This window comes from Elgaria multicarinata, chromosome 3 (assembly GCF_023053635.1).
Source record: "Elgaria multicarinata webbii isolate HBS135686 ecotype San Diego chromosome 3, rElgMul1.1.pri, whole genome shotgun sequence".
NCBI lineage: Eukaryota > Metazoa > Chordata > Lepidosauria > Squamata > Anguidae > Elgaria > Elgaria multicarinata.
The window spans coordinates 110,080,479-110,102,307 of NC_086173.1; the positions used below are offsets into that span (position 1 = coordinate 110,080,479).

General features: G+C 39.7%; 1 protein-coding gene across 1 annotated transcript in view; it reads right to left on the reverse strand.

The window, feature by feature from the left end:
• The window catches only part of IQSEC1 (IQ motif and Sec7 domain ArfGEF 1), a 418,970-nt gene that overhangs the window by 318,733 nt on the left and 78,408 nt on the right, over positions 1-21,829 (reverse strand). The window lies entirely within an intron of this gene.

Sequence of the window (21,829 nt, forward strand, 5' to 3'; positions counted from 1 at the left end):
GACCGGTACAAAATGTTGCATTCTGTTGTTTGATAAGCACCTCAAGGAGAAATAAGAAGTCCAGAGTATGCTCTGACCCTTCAGAAATGCCTAGTCAGAGTGCTTTAGATGGTAAATAAAGACATGATACGCCTCTAAGTCTATGTTACTCAGCCTGGTGCCTAAACACAAGCAGAGTGTTTAAAGAAAAAGTAACACGTGACCATGGCAGATAAGGAGCCAAGAGATCAGGACAGCCTTGAGGCTTCCTGTGTCTCTTCGTTTTTAGAGGCACGAAGGTGGGGGCTAGAGGGAAAGCGTAAGGAGTGTGTTTGAATTGAGGGTTTTCAAAGAGGTGCTTTTCAGATTTCCTTGTCAAGTGGAAGGATTTAATTGGATATCATCCTAGTTATGCAAGACTGTTTGGCATGAGAGGTGCATTTGAATAAATATCCATCAGAAAGCAATGCAGTACATTTGGATCCTCATCTGATTTATGCCTGCAGTTCCTGATCTAATAAATGATATGCATCTGCTTAAGTACATGGATCTCTTTATATGATGCTATAAAATTCAGATTTGTTAAGAAAAAAAATCAATTTCAGACAGAGCATAATAGCAGCAGATTATTCTATACATGTTTGTCTTTCCCCCCAGCCTTTTAAAACTTTTAAAACAGTTTACCAATAATGTACTGGTTCTGTACAAGGTACTGGTTCCTCTCTATTCGGCCCTGGTTAGGCCTTATCTAGAGTATCGCGTCCAGTTCTGGGCTCCACAATTCAAGAAGGACATAGACAAGCTGGAGCGTGTTCAGAGGAGGGCAACCAGGATGATCAGGGATCTGGAAACAAAGCCCTATGAAGAGAGACTGAAAGAACTGGGCATGTTTAGCCTGGAGAAAAGAAGATTGAGGGGAGACATGACGGCACTCTTCAAATACTTAAAAAGTTGTAACACAGAGGAGGGCCAGGATCTCTTCTCTATCCTCCCAGAGTACAGGACACGGAATAATGGGCTCAAGTTAAAAGAAGCCAGATTCCAGCTGGACATCAGGAAAAATTTCCTGACTGTTAGAGCAGTACGACAATGGAAACAGTTACCTAGGAAGGTTGTGGGCTCTCCCACACTAGAGGCATTCAAGAGGCAGCTGGACAATCATCTGTCAGGGATGCTTTAGGGTGGATTCCTGCATTGAGCAGCGGGTTGGACTCGATGGCCTTGTAGGCCCCTTCCAACTCTGCGATTCTATGATTCTATGATTCTATAGTAAATATAAAACAAGTATTTCTATTTTTAGTATTATACAGTGATAGGTGAAAATCGCTCAGTAGTCTAATTAACCTGACTGCTCAAATACTATTCTACTTCTGAAAGCTGAAGTGTGAAAATTGGGGGGGGGGGGAAGAGTTAAATCAGCAATATATGGCCCATGGCCATATGTAGCCCCTTCCAACCCATGGTGCAGCCCCTGAATTTAAGCATTTCTAACAAAGAGGCACTCTGTAGCAGCTATGGTGTGCTAAAATTTAACCCTAAAGAACTATACACTAAAGGGCTAAATTTAGTTACCCAGAGGACCTTCTCTTCTGCTGCTCCCAGACTGTGGAATGGCCTGCCGGAAGAGACTTTTCAACTTAACAGTCTACTAACATTCAAGAAAGCTATAAAGACTGATCTCTTCCAGCAGGCCTATCCAGTGGAATTTTAAGATGCTTTAAAAATGTTTTTAGGATGTTTTTAAGGACGTTTTTAACAATGCATGTTATGTTTTAATTGAGTATTATGTATTTTATCGTTTATTGTTCCCTGCCTCGATCAGGGTGGAGAGGCGGGAAATAAATAAATAAATAAATAAATAATTTAGCAAACAAGCTAAATTTAACCCTTTTAATGCTACTGAGGGCTACAGAGAAGTTTGCTGAATTTCAGAGGCAAACCAGCATTTTAATTGTTTTATCCCATCGCCATGGAAGGGGTGTTCTGGAGGCAAAAATGTCCCCCTGTGTTCCTGCAGTTGCCCCTCCCCCTGTGTTGAGCAGTTAACAGTTTTCAAAGTGACAGAACAAAGATGAGCACAATAATATTTAAAGGAAAGGAAAAATGGTTATATTTCCCTCCAGAAAAAAAGGCAGCAAATTGCTTAGAATACAATCCCAAAAACAATTCCAAAGGCACACAAGATTCTGTACATGCTCTGACAACTTTGGATTCCCTTTCCCTTAAAGTGCTGCATTTGAATCTTATTTTCAAAAGTGGTGCATTATGTAGCGGGGGGCGGGAGGATGGGTAAAACAGAATGTGCAAATGGTATCTACAAGCCATTCTGAATCACAGAATCTCCTTTTTCCTCTTGCATTCATAATTTTTAATATGGCGATTAACGTCATTCAAACCAACAGAACTTCAATGTTCCTAAATAAAAATAGAATGCTGATGCAGCCTTTTGACAGAATTAGGGGAATGATCTAACATATTCTCCACTGGATGCTTTTCTTCTTCATGAAATATTAAAATTGTATACATTATTAGAGACACTGTAGGCACGTATCTGTGCCTTCAGACTTCTGAAGATAGGATGATAAACATATATAGATTAATTTACTCTTGACTACTTCCTTTTGTTCCTTCAATAGAAGCAGCATTTTTTAAAAAATAAATAAATCAGATTTGGCGGTAATGATATTGCATAAAAAATATGGCAAGGAAACAATTATGTGTAGCTTACACAATTTTTTTTTAATCTGTAGTTTTGTCACATTACTTTTCAGTCTCACTTTAGTGAGAAAAGAAATTCCATATTTCCTCCTTAGGGTTTTTTGGTTTTTTTAGGTACTAGAATTCCTCCAATCATAGGAATTTCCCTTTCCTAATTTTGTTGCTATCATTGCCTTATTCTTTTGTATTGTCTGTTTATTTTACAAATGTGCATACGTACTCTTCCTCCTGATTTTTTTTACTATTAAATTCTGCTACCTTAAAACAAATGAAAATATCTCTCCTCACTGCCCTCCCAGAATGTCAATTAGTAGGTCCCAGGGCATGATTTGAAGGCACACGATGCAGCTACCTAAGCAGTTCTGCATATGGACACTGCCTGGATGAGACTCTGCCTGGAGATTTATTTATTTTATTTATTTATTTAATTACATTTATATACCGCCCCACAGCTAAAGCTCTCTGGGCGGTTTACAACAATCCTATGTTGTAAACCGCCCAATTGTACAATCCTACAATCCTACAATTGTATGCTATGTATACAATTTGAGTTCCATCTCACTAAATCCAGTCCATTCATTGCTAAGGGGCACGGGAAGTATCAAGCCCACACCTTGATATTTGGTCTTAGTTGAATTCTAAAGTTAATTGAAGCAAATCCTCTGCTAACTTGGTGCTGTCCATGGTGCTGTTGATACCCAGTCTAAAAGTCTAAATCCTACTCTCCTGCTTCCTGAGTGATGCATGTTCATGACAGCAGCACCTAGCTACTTGTTTTTACTACTTTCTCTTAAGACATCACCTTTTTTTCTGGCCAAGTCCTGCTCAGTGTCTCCCCCACCACTTCAAGCATGATGCAAACTGAAAATACGTCAGGTTCAGTAAAACACAATTTCAATTGTATGTTAAATAATTATTTCTGACATACAAATGTTTAGATACACTTTTGAACATAACATAATTTTTGTTCTGGATTTTTTTAAAAAACAAATTTTGTCTGCTTAGTTGGGCACTAGCCAAAACTTCAACAAAATATAATATTACTACAAAACAATTACTAAGCCATTGTTTTCTTCTAGCATAATTTAAGGCCATTTCAAGGGCAGATGTCTCAAAGACTGAAAACTGAACAAAAAACAGGCCAAAGACAATTCCATCTAATAATTTATTGTACTGTATTTTTCTTCTCCCAGGCATTTATGAAATGAGCCTGGGTCTGTTTTTTTAGGCTCATAGTTTTAAAGTTGTTATAGTGGTATGTGTATATTGTATGTTTTTGTGGTTTTTAATTTTTGTATATTTTTAAGTGTCTAAATATTATGTAAACTGCCCAGAAAGCTTTGGCTATGGGGCAGTATACAAATGCAATAAATAAATAAATTTAACTTGTTGTGAACTATCCAGAGAGTTCCAGCTATTAGATGGCATAGAAATGTTGGCTGAGGATTACCAACAGGGGTGGGCAGTGGTAGCAGCTAGTCTTGTGGGTACAGTGGCCTCCATGAGCACCATACTAAAGACCATGTCCTACTGCAATCCCACTGCTGCTTACCACTCTGCGCCACACGAGGCTCTATAACTCTCCAGTTATTCATGTTCCATAAGGACTTGCTCCCTTGACCATGGAGATGTAATCTGCAGGCTAAACATGTCTGCAGCAAACATGTACCCCTAGCAAAAATGGTAACACAGAAGTGAATATTTTGAAGTCTCTGCCACCGCCACCACCACAGTAGTCAAATTTTGTTTTAGATTTACCATTTAATCCATTTTCTCTTACTCAGAATCTGCTATCTACCAAATACCACTAGAACACTTCTCTAATATGCTTCAACTCTAGAAATCTTAATAATTTATTTTATCTCTTTGATTCCCTGTCCCGCCATCTCATGCTTGCTCTACCCAAACTTGAAGCTGTCTGCTCAGATCTCTCTCCCCTCTCTCTCTCCTCCAATCCTTATCACCTTCCAGCTCTCCCTTTTCCACCTCCTTCAACCCTTCCTTTCTCTACATCTCACTTAATGTATCAACATGCTGCTGTTCTCATGTAAGCCCTCATCCTCATGCCTTCTTGATCCCCTCCCTTCCTGAAACCTGGTTGCCATATGCCCTGCCATTGGCCCCGTTCAGACAACACGCCTGCATGCATTCCGTTAACCATTTTGTGGTTAAGCAGCATGGTTTAGTGTGTTGTCTGAACAGGGCCTCTATCTCTCTTTTCCACTGCATCATAAATCTCTCCCCAACCCCAGATTGGCTCCTTCCCTACTGCATTCAAGCACGTCTACTGCATTCAAACGCTACTTTTCATACCTTCCATTTCCAATTGCAGCCCTATTTCCTGTCTACATTTTGTTCTTCAACTCCTGGAGTTTACCATTTATTCTTTCTCAGCTTTCTCTCATCCAACTTAGCTCTTGACCTGCTACAATCTAACTTCTGCTTCCTGCACTGATCACCACCTCACTAAGTCTTAAGGATGACATTCCTCTTCTCTTCTCTGACACCTTTGATACAATTGAAATATCAATTGCTTCATTCCCTTTATGTTCCAAGTCTCCAACTATCTATGATTCCTTAAGATCAAACAATATGTTACATTAATTATGTAGCACATAGCTGATCCTTTTCTTGTTTTCATACACTAGAGTGTATGAAAACACACATAGCCCCAATTTAGAGCAAAACCACCACAAACCTCCCCTCGACCTATTTGCTTCCTGCATTTACACATGATGGACAAAAAGAAGAAAAATTCAGTTGATACAAATGGAGAATTTTTTTCCACCTTTGCGTGTGTGGGAGAATATTAGGAAGCGAACAGCTGAGAGGTTTATTCCTCCTCTCCCAATCTGGGTCACGACTGTGCACAATTACGCTAGAAAAGAAAACAATATAGAAGTCAGCTACATGTTATGTAATTAACATAACATATAGTTTGACCCTTAGATGGTTCTCTTTCCCTGTCCAATTGTTCTTTCAATGTTTCCATAGTTGGAAGTTCTTCTTCCACTTTTTCTCCTTCTGTTGCAGTCTCTTAGGAATTGTTCTTTACTCTTTCTTCACTGTCCTTGAGTAACCTCATCAAATCTAATATTTTCAGTACCACCTATACACAGATGATATCCAGCTCTCCTCAGAAACTTTCTGCCTCCATCCAATCCCCCAACTGTCTGATATCTCTACTTGCCTGTTGCACTGTCATGTCAAACGCAATATAGCCAAAACTGAATTTCTCATATTTCCTCCCAATTCCTCCTCTCAGGATGAGAAGCCAGTGAAATGCTACTATTCCCTAATAAAAAATCAACAATGGTAACCATCTTCCTTTCCCAGACCAAATTCATATCTTCAAAATAATAATAATAATAATAATAATAATAATAATAATAATAATAATTTTATTTGTTACCTGCCTCTCCCTCTGGATCAAGGCGGGGTATAACACAAATGCAAACATAATAATTAAAACATTTAAAACTAATACATTATTAAAAGCAGCACATTATTAAAAGGCAAATGTAAAATTCAACTGGGTGGGCCTGCCAGAAGAGATCAGTCTTTATGGCTTTCTTAAATTCCGGAAGACTGTTGCTATATCATTTCATACTTCACTGTTACTTTGCTTTCTGTATCCCCCTCCATTTCACCAAACCCTTAGAATAACTACTCCAACTTTCATAACTGATGTTATTTACAGAATCTCTCTCTCTCTCTCTCTCTCTCTCTCTCTCTCTCTCTCTGAATTTAACATTTTTCATCACTATAACTGAAAATATTGCTTATAAGACTATAAAATCATCATCATCATCATCCAATGTGGTTATAATGCAGTAACAAGAGAATATGGGCATGCCTTTGATTTTCACCTTATACAATGCCACCTTCATGTCTGACAAGGAACTTGCATGGGGAGATAAACAAGCCTCAGATGTGCATACACCCAACAAAAGTTTTTCTTCAGAAGTTCTATGGAGGCTCTTAAAGCAAATCATAAACTAATCACCCATCCAGTACTGAAACCTATTCATGTTCTCAAAGTTAGCATCTTTTATTTATTTGTTCATGTTGTTGAAGCATTTATGCCCTTCTTGTCATGCAAAAGGCCTTGCAAGTGGCTTGCAACACCAATTACATCTTAAAAACCAAACCAAACACACAAACAAAAATATAGTGAACACTCTGCAAGTCAGAAGCATACTGCAATGTTAAAATCCTACATTGTTTTGCATTTGTCTTTTCACAGCAGCAGCTCAACACATGCTCTTTATACATATGTTGGTGCACATGTCATTTAACAAAAGGGGCACTGCATTATTCACTCCTTCTGTCTTGGGTTTAGATGGAATTCTTGAAGTAAGAACCTGTAAGAATTAATTTATGGCTGAAAACATGGAGTTCTATTTTACTCAACAGAAAGATATGTTAGATTTGTATTAATAGTTGCAATGAAGGTGGTAACAAAAGGAGAAAAGAAGAAATCTTGTGGAAGACCGAGGGGACAGGAGCAGGCCGAGGAAACATCGGGGCCTGCTCCTCTTGGACTCTTCCCCCACCCCCACAGGGCAAACTGCCATCTTGGTCCTGTGGGGAAGAAGAAGGACCGAGGGGACAGGAGCAGGCCGAGGAAACATCGGGGCCTGCTCCTGTTGGACTCTTCCCCCACCCCCACAGGGCAAACTGCCATCTTGGTCCTGTGGGGAAGAAGAAGGACCGAGGGGACAGGAGCAGGCCGAGGAAACATCGGGGCCTGCTCCTGTTGGACTCTTCCCCCACCCCCACAGGGCAAACTGCCATCTTGGCCCTGTGGGGAAGAAGAAAGACCGAGGGGACAGGAGCAGGCCGAGGAAACATCGGGGCCTGCTCCAGCTGGACTCCCCTCCTTCGGGAGCAGGACAATCCCATCAGCCCTTTTCCCAGTCCAGTTAATTTCTCTCTCTCTTTACCTCTTCCCTCCTGAACTCCTTTTCCTTGTGTGTCATGTCTTTATTAGACTGTAAGCCTGAGGGCAGGGACTGTCTTTTTTGCTAAGTGTAAGCCGCTCCAAGAGCCATTTTTGGCTGAGGAGTGGGGTATAAATATGATAAATAAATAAATAAATAAATAAATAAATAAATAAATCAGTTAAAAAGAGGAGTGAGAAAATAGAGATGTTTAATATTTTCCCAAAGTGTGACAAATGTTATCTGACAAGCTAAATTACCAAGCTTGTTCAGTAAATGATAACATGACTATGATTTTGCCATGATCCAACATCAAAATAATTTTAAATATTTTCTCTGACCACTGTTGGGGCCTGAGTGCAGTATTTAAAAAGTGTTCAGTGAGTGGCACCGCCTAAAGCTAATTACTATACTAGCATTTGTTTAAGACTCAATATATGGATTGTTTAACCAAGCTTTGCCCTCTAGAGGGTCATGCTTAAATATATCTGTAAAGAGAGGAGTGAATCTGATGGAATTATGCAACACTAATATTGTTGCTCATGTGCAGTAGTTGCTTCCAAATTGAGGCTAAGTGGGAAGTTGTGGTTTCCTTTCTGCATTTACTTTCTGCAGCAATATGACAACAGGCCTTCTCTGTGGTGGCCCCCTCTCTCTGGAAGGACCTCCTCTCTGCAGTAAGTCTGGCATTGACAATAATGTGCTTTTGACCATTATTAAAAATGTACTTGTTTACCCTGGTTTTATACAACCACTGAATTGTTTAAGTGTTGTGGCTTTATAATAATATATTGTTTTATAATGCACTAGCTGATATGCCTGGTGTTGCTCGGGTCCATGAATAATATTTATAACATTTATTTGATATAATAAATTTCTATGCAACTTATTCATCTTTAGGTTGGATGGTTGAGTTAGTAAATTGTTTTGTTAGAATAAATGGGAAATTGTGTTAATAAGAACTGTATTTTAAAATAGAGCTTCGTGATAAACCACATTTTTTGTTTTACCTGAAAAACCTACACCTCGCATCATGCCTTGGCTGGAGCAGCTGTCTAAACTTCAAAAACAATCAGGATACACAACACCCTTTCTACCAGCTAAAAAAGATGCAAACCTAAAAATATGTTTTCAAAATATACCTGGCATTGCCCAGATATCTGAATAACATATAGTAGGGAAGTGCTCATCCCCCTATGTCTGCAAATTAAATTCATTTCCCCCTCTCTTAAATTCATTTCCCCCTCACAACAACCCTGCAAGGTAGGCCTATTTTAGGTCTGTCAGGAAACTTTAAAACAAATTAAATTAGTTCCCCCCCCTCTCTCAACACCTGGCCAGGGTTCCCTTGAAGCTGTCATCATGATTTTCCTTGACCCCACAGAAAACAAAAACTACAACTCCCAGCATGCCTTTTGCCCAGAGCTGCAACCTCCTTCCCTTCTGCTCCCAATGGGGCCTAGTAACTAAGGCAGCCAATTCAGGCACTCTCCCTTCAGGCCCAGGATGGCGAACCACTTCCAGATGATGGCTCCCAAAGCCTGATAAATCTTCCCTCCCACCCAAGGCATGCTGGGAGTTGTAGGCATAAGCTTAGGTTCTGACTAATGTGTTAAATCTTTGAACTCCATCTGAGGTCTGGTGGAAGACAACTGGAGAACAAGCCATCTTAGTTGTGGCACCCTGCTTATGGATTTCTTTTTACCAGGTAGACTTGCCTAGTGACTGCATTAATGGCTTTTAAATGCAATGTGATTTTTTGAAAAAAAGTCCCCCCCCCCCAAGCCCTAAACAACTTGGGACCAGGATACCTGAGAGAGCGCCTTCTCCCTTACCAACCTGCCCGGTCACTGAGGTCATCCGAGGGCCTGCTCCTGGTGGTTCCACCTAGATCCGATTGGAATCCACCAGGGGAAGAGCCTTCAGCGTGGTGGCGCCCCTCCTGTGGAATTCCCTGCCTCTGGGGGTCAGGCAGGCTCCGACCTTGTACTCCTTTCGGCACCTCCTGAAAACATCTTTATTCCAAGAAGCCTTTCTTTAACATGCAGCCTTGGATTTCTGATTTTTGCTTCTTTTTAAATTTTGTTTTAACTGTTTTATTCTGCTTTTATTTTCATTTTACCTTGTGCACCGCTCCGAAATTTTTCAATGGGGAGCGGTATATAAATATTCTAAATAAATAAATAAATAAATAATTTAACTTGATCAATTTTTTTATGTTGGTTTCCCCCACCCCCGTTATAACTAAACCACAACATTCCAAGACAGATGCAAGAATTACTGAATAAAGTTTATGATTTTTATGTAAAAGCCTGACTTTATTATTGAAACAGAACAGTGAATGGAGGAATGACTGACAGCTAAGGCAAAAATGGAATGGTGGGCAGAGTTAGTGGCAGTTGGGGAAAGTCAGCTAGCGGGGGCCGAGTTAGGACTGAGAAATAGTGATGCCACACGCATGTGCTTCCCTCAGTTTCTGAGAAAACCGATATCAGGATGGGGTGCCTTTGAGCATGTCCAGAGTTTGGTCTTTCAAAGACACACTGTTGTATCTAGTTATGATTTTAAAACCACACATGGCAGGTGGGAGGAGGCATCACAAATGGATGCAGCCTATTTATGTGGGTTGTTTCCTTTTATGTGTAATTGGGTTGAACACTTGAGACTGAGCTTAGGAATCACAATGGTCACCAAAGGCCACTAAGTCTGGCCTCCCACCCAAGGCATGCTGGGAGTTGTAGGCATAAATCTAGTTTTTTTATTAATTTCTTCAAAAACACTTAAAACTCCAAAATTCATGTTTTTAGATTTTTTTCTGATCCATGTACAAAAGTCCTGTCTGGGTGAACAGCATTAAGGCAGTACCATATGTGGAAGTGGGTAAATATTTAGGGACATACGTGACACACACATACTTTCCACTTTATAGGTAGAGATAAGTTATAAATTATAAATTGTAAACTTCTTCAGTATTTTTTAAATGGAAAATGGTATATAAATATTCTAAAATGAATGAATAAATAATAGCAACACTTCTTCAGAGCATTTAAGATGTTATGAACAAGCCCTATGCAGGTGTTTCCTGCTTGTGTGTAAAGCAAAAGTGTGTAGGTGGGACATAGATGTGCACATAAGCCCTGCTGTCAACATCCTCCCCCCATGTTTTGCTATCAGTTAAGCACAAATCTCTATATATGGCTGGGTAAGCATGTTCAGCTGAACACTTATGTGCATGCCCATATCCGCCTACACACTTTTGCCCCACATGTGAGCAGGTGAGCACTTGCATAGGATATTATACATATATAAAACACATACATGGATACTGTTGTTTTGTTTTTATGTTTCTGATGATTCTTAAATTTTGTATACTTTTTGAATGTTTACTGTTTTAACTTTTGTAAACCGCCCAGAGAGCTTCGGCTATGGGGCGATATATAAATGTAATAAATAAATAAATATAAGCTGAGCAGAGTGAGAAAGATCAAAGACAAGCAATGTAAAATGTTTTTTCTCCAGATATTTGGATACACATTTAAGAGTCAGAAATAATTTCATTGGGTTGTATCCAATGCTGTGCTTTGATTTACTGAGGTTCTTCAATTCAGTGGAAATTTCTGTTAGTGGAAGGGGGAAGATACGTTTGTGGCTTCTCCCTTTTCTCTCCAGCCATCTCCCCTCCAATCTGCTCCAGAGGACCAGGTGAGGGAGGTGCTGTAGATGCTGCAAGAAGAGGGGAGAAATCGTGAAAGTTGCCTCCCTTTCCTCTGTCCATAGAATCCCCCACTGGAGGAAGGAAGGACAGCACTGGATACAACCCACTGTGGGCTACATCAGTTTCCAGTTCAGGCCCTTCCTATCTAGTTCAGGACTGCTTGCTTTCTACATTCCCTTAACTCACTACATGGCACTGTTCCCATTTATTCCCTGTTACCAGCCTAGCAAGCTGCCAACTAACTGCAATAAGACTTGCTTGCTTGCACTAATGCAACATAGCATAATGTATACTCCAAAGACATGATGGTGTAGCTTATTTCTAGAAAGAGTAAAGCTTTCCAGTATCAAAATAGACATCAACTTCTATGGTAACAACTCCAGACATTGCTTTTCATTTTCCACACTTTTAAAATCTTTTCATATTGATTCAAAGTAGCATAATAAACCTGTTTCTGCCTTCCTTTAAATTTGTTCAGAACAATATCAGACGCTACTCAGTGTCTTAAGAATTATGACATACAAGACCAAGGTGTCAATATTGAATTAGTTTTTTAAAAAATCTTTTCACATGAGCCAAATTGAGAACTTTGACTATCTGGGTTTATAACTCAAGCTAGAAAAGTAGTGACCTATCAGCCGTTCCATCCCTCCCAAAACAATTAAATGTTTTAAATAAAAAATGTTCTACCTTCGGTATTCAGAATTCCATTCCAGAACAAAAGATGGGCTTCATCCCTGGCTAGTCTCTCAAGTCCAAGTTGGCTTATGGCCAGAGTAGGGCTATAGCCAGATTTCCTCGCTAGCTATTCCCATCACCTAAAATAAGCCTAACAAGCCCCCAATGACCTGGTTCAGACAACACGCGAAACCATGCTGCTTAACCACAAAAGGGTTAAGGGCATTGCATTCCCTTAACTTTTTTGTGGTTAAGCAGCATGGTTTAGTGTGTTGTCTGAACCAGGCCAATGAAAAGTTGACTTTTTCCAGTTGCATAGGCATACCCCTGTCTACCATAAAAATCAACCTTCCAACCTTCCTTTACACCACAAAGTCATCATCATATATTTATAGAACATCTACAATAACATGGCCTAAGTAGGAGCTCAGGACCTAATGACAGAAAAATACAAGTTATACAACGTATAAAAGGAGCATGTGCAAGTGTATGGCATTTTGAGTGTTTGTCCATATTATTCAGAAAAGATATAGGAAACTGTACTTTGAACTGTATCAAAAGCTTGAAGTGCCTCAACATAGGAAATGAATGGAAACCATGGTGCCATCATATTCTTTAAGCTACAATTCTTCGCTTGCTGCAGTTGCTACGTACATTTATAATACTTAAAGTCTCCCAAATTTCATTAACCCACTGCTCTTTAGTTGTTTGCTTTGGAAACTTCCAGTTACATGCTACACATAACTTTGCTGTTGTATACAATTGCTTAAGAAGATCTTTATACAGGAATCCAAAATCATTAGGTTCAAAAACATGAAGCAGCATTGCTTTAATAGATACCAGTGGTCTAACATGAAGAAATTCCTGACAAGATTTTATTCCATGGGGGTTGGTGCTGAAAGTAGCTAAAGTAGCCATCCCTTTTGACCAAGTGGACCAATATCTCTGCTGGAACAGATTTTAAATGTAAAGGTTTTGTTAGTAGAAGGTTTTGCTGTACAGTCCAAATTATCTGAATGGCAGAAATACCACTCCAGAACTTTCAAATAATTATTACTTCATAGAAATTAAATTGCTACATGAACTCCATTGTTCAATTTAAATCTATTTGGGCATAAAAATAAAGAAATGTAAAAGTCTTTAAAAAGTGGGGTTTAGAGGAGACATGGATAGGAGCTTTCTATATTACAATTTGTAGGTTCAATTTATGTTCTTATTCTCAGGTCTGCAAATGTAAAAGGTTCAGACTTAGACATAATGACTTAACTGCATCAATAATCCATAGATAATGGATCCGTAGGTGAAGATTAAACAGCACTTTATAATCCATGTCCCAAATCTCTTAAGTGTCAGAGCTTTAAGGCTTAAAACAATCAGCAAATTATTTTGCTAAAAGAAATTACCAGAGAGAATACTGAAATAAAGAGAGATATTTAATGCACAAACCAGAGTATAAATCTTACTGTTTGGAATAATGACTAAAGACAATTAAAAACATAAATTTTACTTGACTTAAATACATTGGTGACATATGGAGAAATGTGTCAAGTGAAAACTATAAAATCCAATAATCTAAGTAGGTACAAGACATAAGTATAGCCAATTTAGGGGCACTAAAAGACAGGATTAAACTTCATGTCAGCCCAGCTGGTTGGTGATTTAAGAAGAGATACTCTTAGTCAGAATATAGGCTTAGTTTACCTAGCATCTCTCCCACATAATAAACCTTTTTGAGTCTCAAAGTGTCTTATTGCTTTTCTCAAATGTGTATAACATAATATTGAAAGTGACCTCCCAATTTAGGAGGGCTACAAAAGTATTTGTAATGGCAAGCTAGTGTACCAGAGCAACTAGCAATTTAATTTCTATGAAGTAATAATTATTTGAAAGTTCTGCAGTGGTATTTCTGCCATTCAGATAATTTGGACTGTACAGTAAAGCCTTCTACTAACAAAACCTTTACATTTAAAATCCGTTCCAGTAGAGATATTGGCCCACTTAGTCAAAAGGGATGGCTACTTTAGCTACTCTCAGCACCAACCCCCATGTTAGGAATTTCTTCACGTTAGACCATTGGTAACTTCTCAGGAATTTCTTCATGTTAGACCATTGGTAACTCCCAAAGCAATGCTGCTTCATGTTTTTGACCTAATGATTCTGGATTCCTGTATAAAGATCTTCTTAAGCAATTGTATAAAACAGCAAAGTTATGTGTAGCATGTAACTGGAAGTTTCCAAAGCAAACAACTAAAGAGCAGTGGGTTAATGAAATTTGGGAGACTGTAAGTATTATAAATGTACTTAGCAAGTGCAGCAAGCAAAGAATCCTAGCTTGAAGAATATGATGGCACCATGGTTTCCATTTATTTCCTATGTTGAGGCACTTCAAACTGGAAAATCTCCAAGAGCATTCAGGAATCCATTGGATTCCATTAGTCTTCTCGGGTGGACCATCTGAATGGGTCCCCCACCCTTGCAGGAGGGGAGTAACACCGTGAATTCAAATCTCACCAGGAAATGGTCTGACCATGACAATGAGGTTACTTGGACACACACACACCCCAATCTTCAGACTACCCATCTCACAGCTTGGAGCAAAAACCAAATCAAGGTTATGTCCTGCTTCATGTATTGGGCCAATGACAAACTAAGACAACCCTATGGTTGTCATGGAGGCCATAAAGTCCCGAGTTGCAGCTCCAGAAACAGCCTCAGCATGGAAGTTGAAGTCGCCCAAAATGACTGTCCTGGGTTCCTCCAACACCACACTCGAGACTACCTCTGCCAGCTCAGTCAGGGAGGATGCTGGGCAGCAGGGTGGTTGGTACACCAGAAGCATCCCCAATCTGTCTCTATGGCCCAACACCAGGTACAAACTCTCAAGGTCTGCTCCAAGATGGAGTGGTTTCCTGGTGATAGAAATGGAAGATCTATGAATCATGGTGACTCCCCCACCCCGTCCCTCCGATCTAGGTTGGTGAAGACCCAGGTGGGCAGAGCTGAGTCAGGTCAACCCCACCCAGCTCATCCACCCAAGTCTCAGAAATGCATGTCAGGTCAGCCTTCTCATCCATGATTAAATCATGAATAAGAGCAGTCTTATTGTGGACTGACCTGACATTAAAAAACAGCACCGCAAGGAAGGAGGGCTCAGTGGATGAGCTACCAGGTACATGAGAGCTAGAGAAGGGGGTAGAAGGGGAACAGTGTGTAGACACCTGTAACCCATTCTACACTGATGTCCCAACCCCTCCCTCCTGCCATATCTCCTTCTGCTCCAAATCCCTGGAATAGTGATGCCCCCTGCATGCGTCCCTGCATCAGTGTTTCCCAAGAATATCCTTACCTACACCACCTATGCACTCAAAACACTCACTCACCATTCAAACCCACTCTCAACCATACAAAAGCAACACAATCACAATTCTCACTTGTGGTAACCAGCCACTGGTCACAAATAGACATCAGACTACTACCAACCAAGCAATAAAGTGCTTATTTCCAAACAATCACCTTCCCTTAGTACCTGCTCATTCTGATTCCACCTGGAGTGTGGCCACACTTCTCCCCCTGGCTCTCACCCAGGGGAAAGCCCTACTTAAACTACCACAGTCTCTCACCCTGGGCAGATAAAGCAGCTTTAATATGTGAAGCCCCCAACCTCTGTCTTTCACTCAGGGAGGGCAAGCAACAAGGTGTAACTAATTTTGTAAACTGCCCAGAGAGCTTCGGCTATCTACATCTATCTACAACGCAATATCTACATCTATATCTATATCTATATCTCTATTACCAAGAGATCCCTGCTCTCATTCTCACTATTTTCCAATGGAAGTCCATTGATATGATCCAGTACCTCAGTTCTGCTTCAGTCCACCATGTTGGCATACACTTCTTTCCTCCAACTTCTGTTTGGGGGACCTGAAGCATTTTGCAAAGTAGTTATTATTATCTAATGATAGCACATCCTTCCAGACACAAAACATTGTTTGGAGCCATGATGCAATTTCACATCTGCAAAAACCTACTCTGTACAGTTGTAAAATGGAGCCGGGGCTCACAGGCTCGAAGAGCTCCATCACACCTACACATTTCCCCTGGTTTGCCTTGGTTTGCCCTCAAATTATCCACCTTCCGTTCCATAGCATATGAAAGCCTGAGCACTTACACCTTTGTGCTTTTATGTTTCATTCATCTTTACACCTCTCACACTTTTGTTCCATTGAGATGCACTCTCAGATCTCCTTTGTACCTCCTGCTACAGTTCATTGGTTGGTGGTTCACCCTCCCTAGTAATCAACATGGGGAACTCCTGGTCTTGCACTGCTTTCCTAGGATGTAGCTTCTCTTGTTACTGAACTCACTTCAGGAAAACTCTGTCTTTCTCCTACGTACTTTCGTGGTTATTCCCTGTTGCCTAGGCTATGCCGGTTCCCCTCACCCTGCCTGAAGGCTTTGGAACATGAACTGGATGTAAATGCAGTTGAAATCAATGAGGTTTACTCTTGAGTAAGGGAACCAGTAGATCACTATTTTATAAACTTGGAAATGCACAGCTGAGCATGATCAAAAGATCAATCCTTTGCACTTATGGACTACCAGGAAAAGGGTTTTAAGGGGGGAATTAAAACAATTCTACAAAATCAAGGGATGGACCATTCTCATTCAAACTTGGTATGCTGAAAACTCTACTTAGGAGCTATCACTGTGCCACTTTTCATCTCTTTATCTTTAAAAATGAGGGAGCTGTGGGCAAGGAGGGTGCATTTTCCACATTTCTTTTACAGTAAGGTGAAAATGTACCCCTGGTCATGCCTACTCAAGAGTAAGAACATAGAGTTAAAGGGGACCTCTCTCCCTCACCCTTCACAGTTGAGTGGAGAATCGCACTGCCCTCCTCTTTTGTTAGTGAGACCACCCTTAGACACCAACGCCCCTAACAAAGAGCAGGATGGTCAACAGAACTCAACCACAAAAATACATAGGAGGGAGGAGAGCATTTATTTCGCAGGGAGGGAAAATAATCCAGACTTTCTGCACTCGAAGAACAAATGAAACATGGAGGGGCATGTCTACACCAGCCCTATATCCCGGGATCATCCCGGGATTGTTCCTGTGCATCCAAATGCCACATAGGAGATCCCAGAAGCAGGCAGGGACGATCCCTCCATTTTCCTGGGATAACCCTTAGGTGTAGAAAGGGCCAAGGATAAGAGCCAAAATGAGTGCAGGATGTGGACGATGTCATGTGGGTATCGTGCTGCAAAACTGCATACCAGGCACGGGGAGTGCGCAATAAATTGCTGGTTTGATGGAGCCCAAATTGTCTGGACCTTTTGATTAGCAGGGATGCTGGTCATCTGCCACCCTGGCCCCAACCTTAGAGTCCCCTGTTCATTTTGAGTTTATTTATTTATTTATTTATTTATTTATTTATTTATTTATTAGATTTTTATACCGCCCAATAGCCGAAGCTCTCTGGGCGGTTCACAAAAGTTGCAATCCTCACCATAGCTGGAGAGTGGGGGAGATAATGGATTTTTCCAACAATGATATATTTTTGTGAGCTGTCCCTGTTGAAAAGCAAACTATTTGGGGATGGCTTGGTCTTAAATGAATAATTAAGACCCATTAGATTCACAAAAGAGCTACAAATGCTTGTGTGTGTGTGTGTGTGTGTGTGTGTGTGTACACATACACACATGCTAATAATTGCAGTCCAAGGTATCTGGACGACACCAGGTTGGAGAAAGTCTCATCCACTTTTTGCATGCAGTATTCTCCAGATGTCATCAACATTGCAACATTTTGACCTTGGTTTTAAGGATATGAATCCTCTTTCCTTTTGAGATACAAGAAAAATCAATCAACAATGCCACTTTCCCTCAGCCTCTGTTACTGCTTGATACACTTCAAACCTTTGTCTGAATTGTTGCCAATTCTCTGCAGCACTTCCTGACAATTGCTTATTTCCCTATGGAGTATGTCTAAATTCTCTAACGAAAGGAACATTCTGGTCATGTATCTCCTTCCCCAATAGCAGCAGAGTGAGGGAGGGGACTTCCTCTCCTATCTCTTTTTCTACTTAAATTGCGGGTTGTGCTGTCTGGAGAGTAAAGGATTCCAAATGGGTTATCTGGCAACACTTCCATAGTCAAATGGCATTAAGGAAGAGAGAAATTGCCATCAGCAAGAATAGTTTTGAGTTTGGGGGAACCTGTGTGTGGGTTGCACAGCATTTTCATGCCTAAAGCTTTGATATGCAAGGCTCGTATTGTGCAGGGATTGATAAACCTAAAGGATGTACTTGAAGTTAACAAATGGCTTAATGGCTCCACACCTCATTAGAGCACCTTGACTTGCTTCCACCATAAGATGTTTATATCTTTTAAGGAGAAAAGCAGAACACTGCTGCTCCTGCTTTCTACATTTTCTTAGCCCCCCACCGTCTCACTTTTCATAGTTGTTACTACCATATTTAATAATATTTGGCTAATATTTAGTATGTTTTTTACGATGTTTTAATGTATACTATGTTTTTAATCAGCATTTTATGTATTTTATACTTACTGTTGTTCCCTGCCTCGATCAAAATAGAGAGGCAGGTAAGAAATAAAATTATTATTATTATTATTATTATTATTATTATTATTATTATTATTCATTCATATTAAAGATTTGTACTGCTGATTTGTCCAATTATTTGCTGAAATACTTAGAGAGTGATGGATTGTATCAGTAGATAAGGGGTATCAAATGGTGTCATTCTTTTAGCACAAAGCCCCTACTTCTTGTGAAAACCTGTTTTCAGGCTTGCGTTAGTGTCAGATCTAATACTTTGTAGGGATGTCAGAGGAATCCATCCAGAAAGTTAATTTCATCGAGCTTTCAGCAGCTTAGCCCCCCAGACTCTGCTTGCTTATCCACAAGCTGGCCCAATTCCTTTTGTATCGAGTCGGGCCAACTTGCAAATTTTCAGGTGTTTTATTTCTTCTTCTAAAAATTGCCCTTTACACAAATTGTAAATACACAAATAATTTATGCAAATTTTGTCCATAATTCAAACAAATTGCATCTGTAATATGCTTAATTTGTGCAAATTGCATGTGCAATTTGCATAAACTATACGTGCAATTTGTACAAAATTAAGCATATTGCAGCCACAATTTGTGCAAATCACATAAATTACGGCTGAAATTTGCATAAATGATGACTTTTAAGGGGAAGAAGCCCTGAGAAAGTTCCCGGATTTTGGGAAAAAGACTGCAGCTCTACTCCCAAATGCAAACCGAGCTGTGAGTTCCCCATGACACAGTCATCCCTAATACTTTGATTTTGGTTGTGCAACTATTCTGCAAGGTCTTGCGTAACTTATTTTGACTTCATTTGGCTAGATATTTCTTGTGCTAGTTGTGCTACTTGTTCTGCTAATGCTGGATATAAATCAAGGTCTATTATCCATTTAAGCAACAGTTGCTTTAGATTGGAAGTACAATTTACTTAAAAATATTATCCTATAGCCTCCAGGTACACTGATGGCACAGGCACATTTGGTGAATCTGGCAGAAAAACTAGGGATATATAATATATACTGACCTTGGAGTTTTATACTGGTAGGAGTACCTTTCCTAATATTCCTGATTAATCTTCAACTTTTGAACTGCATTTTAAATTAGAGATTATTTGTTCAACATGGATTGTGTGTGTTTCTTGCTCAAGAGTGTGCTTAGTCAAGAATATTAACTATTCATTGTTCACCAAGTTGATTTTCTGCAAGCTACTGTATGTAATGTTAATAATTAACCTGAATTGACTTATATCTGACTAAACCAAGATATAAACTGGTACCATAAAAACTGAGAAATGATTCATTTCATTGGGAAACTGGAGACATCTTTCCCCTTTAATGCTACCAATTTGGGTACCAATATCAGCTATCTGTACAAGTCTCAGCTGACTGGTCACCACCTCCACATCTACACAGAGCTTGCTCACCTTCACTGCTATTTTACATCTTTGTTTGAGAAGGAAATGTGTTTGTCTCCCACCACTCAGCAATAGCCTCTTACCACACCTCACTTGCACCATCAGCAGGATTAGAACTAAAACATTTTATCAGATTGATTATCTAATCATGCAGCCTCTGTCTGCATGTTTGCCCCTTCACAAGAAAAGAAATCTGGGGTAGGCTGCAAGTTGGTCAGCCTGATGATCCTAGACCACAAGACCTATATAATTGAGATGAAAGCTTTCTAGTAATGTCGACAAGAAATAGAGAAATGTATTGAAGAACATTACACTGGGGAATAAAAGATAGTTATTTACCAACTTACCCTATTGACCACAGGGTAGAATGGAAAAATAAAATTGAAAAGTCACTATGAAAGGAAATGCCTTGCTCTTTTCCTACACAAAATTCCACATCTCAAAAGGGAAAGACAAGTATTTCCACCATGGAGAGATGAAATCTGGAAGCTTAGGAAGAAATGCAAAGCATTCTCATAGTCCTCTGCCACTTCTTTGGAACATCTGAAGAGGCTTCCAGCCAGATGTGTGAGTATGGACAATGAGAGTTTGTACAAATATTCAACACAAAACGGCAGAAATACAGGGAGGGAAGCAGACAAGCCTCAGTCTAGAACAACCATGCAATCATCTGAAACAGCTTTATCTATTAAAACAACAACAACCCAACAACAACCTGCCATAATAGCCAGATATCACACTTAAAATTTAGTTTAGATGTTGAACAGTTGTGCCATGTAGTGGATTCCACTTTATGGTGCTCAGCAAACTTTAATATACCAGTTTGTATGTGTATTGTAATGCATATTGGATTACAATTCGAGATTACAAACACTATGATGCAATAAATCTAAACTTCTGGCCACATCACTGTCAGAATACTTCTATGTGAACAAATTTTTCCAAACTACACATTCACAGCATTCATTTATTTAAATGCAAATTGAGTTTAAGATTTCACTGCTGTCAAAGAAATGTAAAATACACTTACAGAAACTTCCTGTATGTAGACAACTTTTTTCTTTTCTTCTAATTTTTATCTTTCTTAAAGTATAGAAAGCAGGTCGTGACAGTTTCCTACTCAACTTCCTTTTTATTCAGGATGCCAGAAAAATATTTTTCACAGCAGAGAGTGAAACAACTTGCTACAACTGTTAGATTCGGAAGAGCAAAATGACACCTGCATCCTTTGTGATAAAACCTCCGAGTTCCAACGTTCTACAAAACTGCTAAGTTGATGCTGTATTCCAGAACAATTTAGTCCACTACAAGTCCAAGGAGATAATGTTCTACACTTTGATTTCAAACTAGAGATGCTTCAGGAATTAAGTCTTTGTGAATTCCAAAATTAAATAACCTAATCCACACAAAAGAAGAGACAACCTATTTATTTATTTATTTGTTACATTTATATACCGCCCCATAGCTGAAGCTCTCTGGGCGGTTTACAAAAGTTAAAAACAGTAAACATTAAAAGTATACAAAATTTAAAACATAAGAACAACAGTATTAAAAACAACAGTATCCATTTAAAAACAACAGTTCTGGGGGTCCTTAAAAAACAAACTTAACGCTGTTAAATGGTGTTAAATGCCTGGGGGAAGAGGAAAGTCTTGACCTGGTGCCTAAAAGATAATAGTGTCGGCGCCAGGCGAGCCTCATCAGGGAGATCATTCCACAGTCAGGGGGCCACCACCGAAAAGGCCCTCTCCTTTGTTGCCATCCTCTGAGTTTCCCTCGGAGTAGGCACTCGGAGGAGGACCTTAGATGT